Below are 12,088 nucleotides of genomic sequence, written 5' to 3'. Positions count from 1 at the left end.
GCATTTTCCCACCCCCAGGACACAGCAGCTAACACTGTTTGGTTGTGAGAGCCGGGGATTTGTCATTTATAATCAGTTTTCTGCTCTTGTTTCATCCTGCACTCGCTTGTCCTTTTTGCAGTTTGGATCCTGCCCTGAAGGCCCTCACAGCATTCCTCTGTTGTATCAGTCCAGTCTCTCGCTCCCTCTCCCTCCCTCTCCCTCTCCCTCTCCCTCTCTCTTCTCCCCCTCTCTCCAGGTCTGCCTCCTCCCCATCCCTCTCTCCATCTCTGTACTGCAGAGGCCCGTCAAGTGTGCCCCAGCTGTGCAAGCAATGGGATCTGTTGACCGTGGTGCATCATCGGGGAGCCCGAGGCGCACCGCCCAACACGCTCTCAACCTTTGCACAAGTGTTTTGCACATGATGTTTAACGTTACAGACCCTCCAAACAAGTCTACAACCCAGCATGCACTAAAACAACTTCAACTTAATGTGTTCTTGACAACTGTATAGCAAAAACATGAAAATTCTGAAGGAGAAAAATACAAAATACTGCTAAATTACAATTTAAATTCAAATGTGTGGACCTTGTGGTGTGCCAAATGGTTTCAGTAGCTTATAGATGCACAGACGTGCAAACACATAACCATGGCCCTAACCATCGACATCCTCTTTAGCAGCGACATGTGAAAAAACAAAGTAGAACAACAGCGAACTGTTCTTTCCCTCTCTCTGCCATCCCTGCTTCCGCCTTCCCCTTTGGAGCCTCTGCCCAACCTCACAAGACCCCTGAGGACCCCCAGATCCTCCGAGGAGAGCGCTGACATCACCCACGCATGTCTCCTGTCAACTATGACCTCTGGAGGGAGCAGGGAATGGAAGAGAGGAAAAGGCAAGGCCCTAGATGTAAGCTCCGCTCTGTGGTCTAAAATCTGCACGTGGAAACTCTCTGGGTTGCACAATTTCTTAGAATCTGACTGACTACGGCCAAACAGTGAGGAGCTAGTGACGGAGAGAGAATATATTTACATAGTTGTGAAGTAAAAAACTGAAATATTGTGGATGGGAGTCTCTGTAATATACGAGTATGTTGAAAGAGAGTTTGCTTAAAGTCTGACAATAAGTGTGCTCATGTGTAATACGAGTAATATGAGTTGCGGTTCAAGGGCAGGTTAAACTAGTCTCAGGCACTTGTTTGGTTTGTTCTACCAAATCGTACACAAACAAGAAGCACTCTGCAATCAAAATAGCACGACTCAAATGATTTGACATGATTATGGCAACAACTGAGCTGATGGCTGTGATATATATGTTTTGTCCATTTTCTATTACAATTCTTCTCATTCTACTTTTTTTTTTATTAAGTCTTTCTATTCCAAATCACTTCTGTCTGACTTTTGTTCTCTCTGATACATGGACACGTATTTTCCCAAAATATAAACAGCATGTGGAAGACATGTAAGCATCACCGCTATTTCACAGTAATTCTGAATGTTTATTTCCAAGATGTCCCAGACATGAGTAGTTTTGAATCATTTTAAACGCTATTAGCCACATAACATATTACATGAAATCAGAATCCCATTTATCAGCTGTTGCCTTCTGTTTTTGTAGAGTCTTTTGCAAAATGCAGAATAAGAACCAGCATAAAGGATGAGAACCAAAGTAAGTAATGAAACTTGACAATGAATTTGCATAATTTCATGTTAAAACTATGCAGTTAAAGCAGAACTGGACTGGAGTTGCGAATCATTTAGAGGGCAAAAACTGTTTCTCTTTTGTGCTGTAAAACAATCTCTCTTCACGCCAATCAATAATGCACATTATCCACATCATATGGCATAGATAGCTGTAGTAATGTCAGACTCGATACACACCTTATGGTTAAACCAAAGCATTACCATTCGTACTCTCAGACAGTACTTCAATAGAGAGGTCGAATGGATTTCCACTCATCAACTCAAGCGACTCCTTCTTCTCAAGCAGCTTTATTGGACTAAAGATTTGTTGGCTTGACTCCGGACTAGGAGGCTAAGAATGTCATTAGCCTGAGTTCACGTATTATAAAATGGATAAAGGTGCATTTTGAATAATTTCTCCTTACTTCTTGTCCAATCTATCTCCTACAATGGTTAGAGAGGAGGAGAGGATCCAAATATTACGGGTGTAAAAGCACATCCATTCTCTGATAAAATCCTTTTCTATAATGCATCTTAAACTTGATGTCAGGAATGGAGCCAAAACTTTTAACAATCTATGATACATGGGGTCTGGGCAAGGACAAACTCCAGTCACAATACCACCGTGTCTCTGAGCTTGTTTAACGTCTTTCTTGATTGTTCAAAGATACTTGTGAATTAATGTCTTCTCGTTGACCAGATGTGATCAACAAGGGAGAACAAAGAACATTCTCAATCACCATTTACCACAATCACTGTAGGACGAACATGCCATTAGTCATTCGGAGTCATTAGTGATTAACTACTTTGCTTTTTAGGAAAAATTGCCCGACTGAAAACATGGCAGCCTGCATGAGCAAACACTGACAGAGGACCAGTGGCTTCAGACTAGCATGAGGGACACTTTCCCTCTTGATTGGACTCCACTTAGAATCAAACTATCAAGTTCAATGCCATTGAACAATATAAAAACCCAACAATGATAGGTTAATAATATCTTTACTACATGCTGTACGCAGGCTTTAACTTTGTGTATGAAGTGTTGGTAAATCCTTTAAGTATAATCATCTTTAAAGGAGCATTCCGTCGATTTGACATGAAAAAGTCAATTTACCTGTCACAGGAAGGACTGCACTACCTGTAAAACCAGTTACATAACGTCTTCTGTTGCTCTGACGGCGCTTTGTCAAGCCTGCCAAAATTACTCAAGAGGGCTTGGGCAGTACTGAGTTGCATTATGGGAAATGTAGGATCCAGTGTTTTTGAGGCTCGGCCTAAACTGAGGAAAGAAAGTCAGTGCCTCAGATTCTTTTTTTTAAATTTGCCTCTTGCAAATCCCCTGGCTATCAATGGATGTGAATTATTTTGTCACTTGAAAAGGTGAATTAGACATTTCATATATCATTTTAAAAGATTACATCCACCTGTTCAAACAGAAAAATTCAAATGTTAATCCAAATGTAAAGAATAAAATCCTGCTGGCCCTCTCTGCTCCTCACTAGGCCCAACAAAGTTTTCCAACTTTGGCATTACAGTGAAGATAGAGTTTATGTGGAAATGTACAACTGCATCAACACTGTAATTGAAATAAAGACTTGCATCCAATACGTCATCTAGAATAAGTACAAGAAGGAAATACAAGAACAACACACACAAAAGGTCTGCAAATGTCTTGATATTGATGTTTCACCAACATTTAGTGCAGTTGAGATTCACCTCCTTCCACCTTGTTTTCTTTCTGGCAGTCACATGGATTTAAGCTACAACAGGCCCAGCTCGTCCTGACCTGACAAACTGCATTCCCAACAACCTTTTCCCTCGTTGGGTCTGCATTCTCTTCTCTCCGATGACTGTGACTAATACGAGCTGTGGTGTGGTGAGGCTGTCCTCTCTCTGAACAAACCAAAGACAACTCCTAGAAATGTTTACATTCTTCGCCCATGTTTCCCTTACTTTTATCTTCACAACTTAGGACATACATGGGAGTCAGCATAGCAACAAAGGAAGAGGCAGGACTGGTGCAGACTCAGGTTTGAGGTTTGTGGCGATTTACATCCAACAGCAGCATTTTCTAAAGTATTATTAGAAATAGAAATATCAGCAAAAATGTTCGTTAAATTTCTTATTTCTAGGATATTCAGCATAATGTGACCTTGACTCTGCTTACAGTTTATTCACTTTACAGCTTCACGTCATTTGTGAGAAACAGAAATTCTGTGCCTTGATTCATCCTCTACAACACTGGTTAAGTCAGCTGATCCTAAATAATTGTACACACTTGTAAGTAATGGCTAGTGAATTGAGACATTTCTCTAGTCCTCATCAGGACTGTTACAAAATGGTGGATCCTCAGGAGCTGCTGGAGCACAGCAACAGGAAATGAACTCTGACATAAGAGCTATGGACCTTGGGGCCCCGACTGCATCCTGGGAAATTATGGCATTGAAAAGAGAAATGACCCATTTCGCCCCCCATGAAAATCCAACTCAGAGCTAAATCCATTCGCAGGCCTCTAAAATGGCTTGAGTGGACATATATCTTTACAGCATTCATAGCAGCCTTCTCTAATTCCCTCTAGATTCAAGACTTTAAGGTGATTCGTCACTGAGAGTATTTATTTAGCACAAACAAATGTGCTGTTTGCCCAACAACAGTAACAATCAGAGTAACAAGGTCAAAACCAGGCCAACACAGACACTGGCAGACTGGCGGAAATTGTGGTCTGTCTTTCCTTCATGCAGATGGACCAACCGGCACCACAATAAAGATAGCCAACAGAAAGAAAGGGGAGGGGAACAGAGAGCCAGAGACAGAGCAAGCAATGACAAGAATGGCAGTGCTACCATCCTAAGATAGCATAAGACAGTGCCACTAGGCTCAGGCTGCCTAGGGTGTGCCTCTATCGGTAAAGTCCATCTTTCCCTCCGACGCCGTCGTTACTCGCCGCTTTCTGTTTTATGGGCATTTTCTCAGCCATGAGACAATAGTATGGGCATCATTAGCTAAGTGGTGGCTGAATGACAGGCGGTGGCGCTGCGATCGATAATGGCAGGCCCAGCCATCTGCAGGCTGAGCAGTGCTTACTCATCAGCCCTGGGCTTGCATGAGCCCTAGCTTGGGCCAGAAACTGGGGCTAGGCCAGATAAGGGATGTGGAGGTGTCGAGGGCTCACCGCCTGTGATAACAAATGGCTATGAAGAGCCGCCTTATCTTCTCACCTTAAAGAGGATATGATGTCCACTGTCATACAGCTGCCTAACAGCCAGAACCACTCTGACAGTTGTGTTATGAGGGTGAGGAGGGGTCAGCCACTGTGTGTGTGTGTGTACATGACATTTTCAGACCATTTTGGTGTCCATATAACTGAAAACAGTTAGCCACTTCCAATGTCAGTTTCCAAACTTTCAAAGTTGAGTTGCATCAACCATGAATACTAAACAATAACAGCCACCTATGATTTGCAAATGTTAAAGTGCCTGGAGCGAGCTCCAAGTTAAGAATACCTAATGACAGCATTGTAAAAAATTGTCCCTTGTCAAAATAAAAGGGTTTTGTGTGTCCTTGTATGTGGGAGATGGAGACAGTGTCAGCACATGTTCACTGGGGAGATGCCAAAGGCCAACACAGTGGTGGCCAGATGCCCCTGAAGTGGCATCTGAGACAAACGTCTAGTGACAAGGTGGTGCCCTTCCAGTGTCCTTAACTACAGCTGACAATAACATTGCTCTGTGCTCCAAGGGCAGAAAAATTGAAGCATTGAGCGAACATAAATAAACAGAAACAGAAATATTTAGTGACAAAGTGAAAAAATACAAGGAGGAGAAAAAGTAGCAGAGGGGAAACAAGAGCGATCGATTGAGCTTAGGAGTTTGAGAACAGCAAGAAAAACTTGGGGTCAAGCGAGGTACTTTGAAAGACCTCTGGTTGTCCAGGCCTGCAGGCCCTTTTCCCTTCCTTCATCTCTCTACCTCCGTCCTTCTGTGTCTTCTCTGATGCTTATCAGTCTGTGATTAAACCTGCCAACTTTAATTAGAATACATTAGTAGCAGAACACCTCTCTGCCTCCCACTCTCCTCCTCTCTCTTCGGTCTCAGTGCTGCAGGTGTAGCAAGACACTTCCAATATAGTTATCAGGGCACCGGGCAGAAGCAGCTTGAAAGAGGCATCATTGTAAACAGGCCGGGATGACACACAAACTAAGCATCCTATTCCACCGGTGTCGCTGTACATAAACCATGAGCATTAACATACAAATACCTAAAGCCGTTACATTTTGACATGACACACATCCACTGGAAACCCTCAGAGACAGTAGCGACTTACAGCAGAGGGCCAGAGACTATATTTAACCACATCACCACAAACTCACTTCCTGCCTCTGCACAGAGTTTACTGTTTGAAAACTGTCAAATAATAAAATCATTCCTGCATCATATTTTACAAGCCACCTAATCTTATTATGGCTAATGTTTGAAAATTAAATGAAAAAGCAAATAGCAGTAGTTAGTCACACACCAAATTGCTTTCAATTACAATGTTTACAGAACAGTTTGAGTGGAGGAGAGGAGCCACGGATGCTGTTTTTTGTCTTTTTTAAGTTGTAATATTGTACCTGACAGGAGCAGCTTACATGTACAGTATTCATAGATAAACATCCCAACCTCAGAGTCTCCTAGTCGCACACAAGTTGCTGTTACAGGAGCATTTTTCTTCCTTTCCAAATGGAAATTAATCAGCTTGATGATGCCCAGGGAAGTATAAATAAAATGACTCCAAAAAGGTGTTGTATTGACCACTTCTCTCTACTTTTGAAATGAATGGGTAAGGATAGATGTGCATCGAGCGCTTAGGACTACTATTTTTTGACTGCCAAGTTTCCCACTGAACCAACAAGTTGTATCAGAAAATATAGAGCTGCTCATGCAGCCACTAAACAGGAGAAGGTGTGCCACCCTCAGTGCCTGTCATCATTCAGAACAGCAGAGAGTGTGCAGAGAGCATAGGCATTCTGAAAATAGAGAGCATTTACAAGAAAGAGCTATAAAGGAAATGTTTCAAATGGAAATGGATAGTTTATTCTGATCAAAGTGGTTACATGCGGCTTTTTTCTGATTTCACTGTTATTCTGATTATTAGTAGAATAAAAAAAGGCTCCATTGTTGCCCTCCTCTGAATCATCCCCCTCGCCTTTGTCGCCTAGCTCCTGTCTTCTCCTCCACCCTATCCACTTCTCCTGGCCTCCCAATCTCCCCCCCCACACACACACACACAACCAGGCATCGTAGGTGGACATCCTACAGGAAACCCAGGGGCGCCACGAGGGAGAATCTCCAGAGAGAAAGTCAAACAATGACACACAAGGAACTTCTCCTCCCGACTCCAGCCCAATTTAGGCAATGAAGCCTGGAGACTTGTGAACAAGATGAGGGTAGGTCAGTGCGACAGGTTAAGACAAAAATTAAAACTAAGTCTTGGGTTAGTGTGGGAAATGTGTGTGTATGTGTCCACAGACTGCAAGCATACACAGAGTTATCCTTTAATACTTGTGTAGGTGGATTTCAGGGCAGTCTGTATTTGTTTCTGAGGGTGAGAGGTTTCCAGTGTCTACAGCCTTTCAAAATCCCAAGTACAGTCAGCGTAAACACTGACTCACTCGAAAACAATCAGAGGCTATTATACCCTTAACGTAAAATGCAGTGGTGCATGTTTTTTAGGCATGACAAACCTCTCTTTTCAAGCCGGTCCCCTATATAATCCACAAAACTTGGGAGAACTTTCAGGTTACGAACTGTGTTGGCACTGTGTGTAGGTGGTGCAAACTTTTCGTGTGCGATTACAGCGGCAGAAGTACAACCTATTGAACTCTGGGCAGTGGCCTCATTTCATTGGCAGTGACTCAATCATAACATCTTATCTACGGACGTGCTGAGTCATGGAATTCGGCTGTGGCCAATAGCCAAGCAGCAGGGTTACTTATGGCTGTCATTGATTGGTTGATCCCTGAGCACAAAGCTGAAAGGGCACATACCAGGAACACAGCCTGAAGCAGAAACTGGCAGCAGTTTGCTCGCGCTTTACTTTACTTTACTCTCTTATTCTCATAGACTTTTTTTTTCCTCTAACTACCAACTTTGTTGCATCCTCTCTTTTTTTCACTGCTTCTCCCACTTCTCCCCTAATGTTCCCTCTCACCAGCTCTTGCAAATTACCATAGCCCATTACCCTTGTCCCGCTGTTGTGTAATTGTATCTGGAATAGCAAAGCAGGGCCGCTCACATCCAGAGGTCACCATTCCTCTGTGGCTTACATCCTGGTCCTTCATCTCCATGGTCACTGTGCTTCCAAACACAGTCACTGTCTTTTTTTTTCTCTCTTAAAGAAATATGAGGGCTAGTTAAAACTCTCAATGGAGCCCTACAGCCACCATTCAAACCATTAATCATATCTAAAGCCCTTACTTTCCACTAGCATTATCCATAATAATCCATTTGTATTGGAAAAGCAATACCATGATAATGTGGGCTTGGGATATGAGCAAATGCAATCCTTGCTACTGATTGATTTCATTGAAAATTATTTTCAAAGTTCTTGGGTGAACCATTTATTCCCTCAAATAAAACTAGGCATAAACACCATTGCTGATTTGGGGTCAGTTCCCTCATACATAATTCTGCCATTCAGGAGACAGAGTCAAACTGGCTCTAGAACAGAATAGGGGACACTACAGAGGCCTTTATATCAAGCTGTCCCCATCTGCAAATCTGTAATGAGCAAGGGAGCCGAAACAGTGGGGAGAGAAGAGAACCTCAGTTCAACTGAGGCAGGCACACTTTCTAATGGAAATTCAGATACAATCATCCCAGAATGCACTTCTCTCTGCCTAATAATCGGCCACTAGAACAAGGCAGCCATTGAGAGGAGAGTGACTGTAATCTGGTCCACCAAACTCCAAAGCTGCCCGCTATAATTAGCTCCTTTCTCCATCAAACACAGGCTTACTCCGACTCACAAGCAAACCTCTCCTGTAATACAAGAGACAGAAGAGATTCAGCGAACGGCACATTTTCAGATGAACAGGGGGGATATTATCCATCCTAAACATATGGAGTCGCGCTGCGTTGACAGGTATGACTAGCTGTGAAATCTGCAAATGAGCAGGGGAGAGGTCGCCTTTCATTCAGTGGCACAAATGTTTGTGGAAATGGAAATAATATGGTATGGGGTAAGTTTTCAGAAACAGTGGTATTACAAGCCAGAAGCACATTGTTCCCTATTAAAACAACCTGCTCACAGCTGGGCTTACTGATTTAGGACATTTTTCACATTAAAGGGCTGAAGTACTTTCCAATTACCTTTCTTAAATGATTACTGCTCCAGTGATGAGAAGCCAAGTGACGGCTATTAGAATTAGTCGTGATATCAGGAAGAGATATGACTGCAACGATGCACGCCAAACCCTGTGTTTATCTGTCCACATAATATGGGACAGAATCTCTCTTCCAGTGCTCTCATCAAAAGGATGTATCCGCATCTCTGGCCTACATCCTGACGAACAAAGCCTGCCCTCCTCTAATCCCAGGAACATGTTCTAGCCCAGGGAGCCACAACACGATCTGCAGCCCAGAGGCAGACAGACAGGGGTGAGTGGGTATGCTGGTAGCTAGACTGCTGCCTGGGCAAATGGCACGGCTGTTAGTGCATAAGAGGCTTCCTGGAGAGGTGTGACTGCACTGCAAAGGGCCCAATCAAGCAGAGAACAGAAGTGCTGACAGCTGCTAATGCATTTACCTGAGAGCAAAGAGACTGTCTTATCAAGGAAAGTGTGTGCGTGTGTTTACTTCCTCCATAGCATGGTCTCACCAATAAGGTTGATTAAGATCAAAGAGAGGGAAACTCATCAAATAGCACTCAGTCAAAGCACTGCAAGAAAACGCTGGGTTATGAGTCAACTTATTCGCTTGGTAAAAGTGTAAAATCCACAGCATTACACCATGCATCCATTATCAAATGGCAAAGTTCCTGTTTTGAAAATGTCCCCTCTATCTCGCAGTGACACAGCAGTACAGGCCACAGTCTTCACAATATCACAAACCTACACAGACATTCACCCGCTTATGTCACGCTCTGAAGTCTTTCACAGTCAATCTTAAATCAATACTTCAGAAGCAGGTAGAGAGATCACTTTTAAAATGAAAAGTACTGAAGTCCGGAGGAAGCACTGACAAAAAGGGAGTGGCTGGCAGGGCAATGACCATTTTGCAGTGGCAGTGAGATTCTGCCTTGACACACCAGTGGATAGTTCTTGCACAACAAAATAGATAAATTGTACTGTTATCATTAGGAGGGATCACTGTATCATGGAGGATGTGCAGCATCCAGGGGGGCAAGTTAAACATCCCCACCTGAGATATTTTTGATGGAAAAGCAGCTACACTATCCTGCCCAGGGAGCCGAGTAGAGTTACCTCCCAGCAGAACGAACCACATGTACATGCAGCTTTGATGTTTGCAAAGTTAGTGGGACATTTAAAATGACAGAAAATAATTACACATGATGAAAGTTTCTTGCGTTTAGGAGCTTGTATTATGACCTAAATCTGATGAGGGCCACTGTTTGTGGCCAAATAAAAGCCCAGGCAGCTACATTAGACAACTTCAAACCTCAGAAAACCTCATTTATAATTCATCTAATTGCTCATTTTAACCCGGAGAGGATCAGCACATGAATAAATACGCAAAACATGCAGACGCAGCATCAAACAGTTGCTTGACAGTTCTGAGGTCCAACCCAAACATCCTATTTCCCCCTCCACCAATTGAAAGTCCTATTTGCTCCTTACATTCAAGGCATGGGGGGGGGGGGGGGGACCTCCAGGCCTGACAAGACCAATGCATTCCAGGTGTTGTTGTCCAAACAATTTTAATGTTTGGACAAGATCCATTTTTATGACACCAGCTTGCTTCCCCCCTTCCTACTGCTTAAACTTCCCATTTAAAACATGCCCAAGGCAACTGTAACCTACATTGGAACAGGTTTTTGTTTTTTTATACACCCCTGCATTATCATTAGAATAATCATTATTATCACTACAAACTGCTTCAAATCACACCAGCCCTCAGGGGGACTGGGGTTGACTCCCAGTTTCTTGTTATTCGCAGCACTTTAAATTGAATCAAGCAGCAACGTAGGGAGAAGTAAACGCCTTAAAATGTCTTTTTTTATGTTTTGAAACAAGGTTTTGCTCTTGGGCAAATCGCGCGTTATCATGTATTATTTGGTATAAAAATAAGAGAACAGTCTACATACCATAGCATTCCTCCCTCTCTCCAGCTCTCGTCCACTCCTTTCTTTCTCCCTCTGCTCCTCTGCGACTCACAGCCGGTGAAAGACTTTAAAAAAACAGACAAAAACACTTCCTACTGGCACTCACATCGATTATTTTCCGCTTTTTTTTTTTTTTTTTTTTTTAGTAAACAGGTTTTCTGTCCATTGCTTCCCACGTTAAGTGCTCAGTTTCGTCAATCTGAAGTTTTCAGATGCATATCTCTCTTTCTCTCTCAGTCTGAGGAGAAAAAACAACTAAATTCTCGTCAGGAAAAAAGAGAAATTGCTGCTCAAACTCCAGTTTTTTTCTCCACGACTGGAAACGAGGAGGAAAGGGGGAGGCGTTGGAAAGCGCTGTTTCGGTGTGTTTTTCCTTCTTGCTTCAACCACCACGTTGTTTTGACCAATTATTATTTCCTTTGTTGTGTCAAAAATAAAAGAGTCCGTAGGAAACGCGATCGCAAGCTCTGCCTTCATGTGCCAAAGCGTCGCTTTTAGCGCACCAGAGCTCGTCCCAAAGCGTTGTGTTTGCCTTTCTCATGTAAAGCCCCTAACAGGCTAAATGTGTGACGGTGTGTTTAAGTCTATTTTTTTTTTCAGCTTCCCAATAATGGCGGACCTTCTCCCGAATCCAGCATCTCCCCTCCTATTCACACACACAGGGAGAGAGAGAGAGAGAGAGAGAGAGAGAGAGAGAGAGAGAGAGAGAGAGAGTCTCACCCAGCGGTTCATAGACACAATTACAACACACACGCACACTGTTTATGAATATTATTGCTTAGCAGCGCTGTTCATCACTTCACAGGATGCTGTAGACGGTGACTGATAGATAGAAAAATAAAACTTACTTAAGTATATTTTTAGTATAATTTTAAACAAATTGTCACTGACCATCACAAGGAGAGTACACACAATAAAAATATACAATTGCCTAAATGACAATATTTTTTTCTTTACTTTTTGGTAGTTTGATTTATGCATATATACAGTTAAGCCTGAAATTATTCATACCCCTGGCCAATTTTGACTTACTTTTATTCAACCAGCAAGTCTTTTCTTGATTGGAAATGGCACAGGCGTCTCCCAGAAGATTAGAAGACGATGT

At 42.8% G+C, this 12,088-nt stretch overlaps 2 protein-coding genes across 2 annotated transcripts in view; one reads left to right on the top strand and one right to left on the bottom strand.

Moving 5' to 3' along the window:
* tmem160 (transmembrane protein 160) overlaps positions 1 to 5,798 on the top strand; it is a 133,087-nt gene extending 127,289 nt beyond the window's left edge. Inside the window, exon 5 of the transcript XR_011584168.1 lies at positions 5,787 to 5,798. The gene's annotated coding sequence lies outside the window, so the exon portion shown is untranslated. The remainder of the gene's footprint in view (positions 1 to 5,786) is intronic.
* Positions 1 to 11,599, bottom strand: part of arhgap35a (Rho GTPase activating protein 35a) — a 61,453-nt gene extending 49,854 nt beyond the window's left edge. The window contains exon 1 of the mRNA XM_070829621.1: positions 10,966 to 11,599. The gene's annotated coding sequence lies outside the window, so the exon portion shown is untranslated. The remainder of the gene's footprint in view (positions 1 to 10,965) is intronic.
* Between the last annotated feature and the right edge of the window lie 489 nt (positions 11,600 to 12,088).

Source organism: Pempheris klunzingeri, chromosome 4 (assembly GCF_042242105.1).
Source record: "Pempheris klunzingeri isolate RE-2024b chromosome 4, fPemKlu1.hap1, whole genome shotgun sequence".
Lineage (NCBI taxonomy): Eukaryota > Metazoa > Chordata > Actinopteri > Acropomatiformes > Pempheridae > Pempheris > Pempheris klunzingeri.
This window is presented reverse-complemented; position numbering and strand designations above follow the sequence as displayed.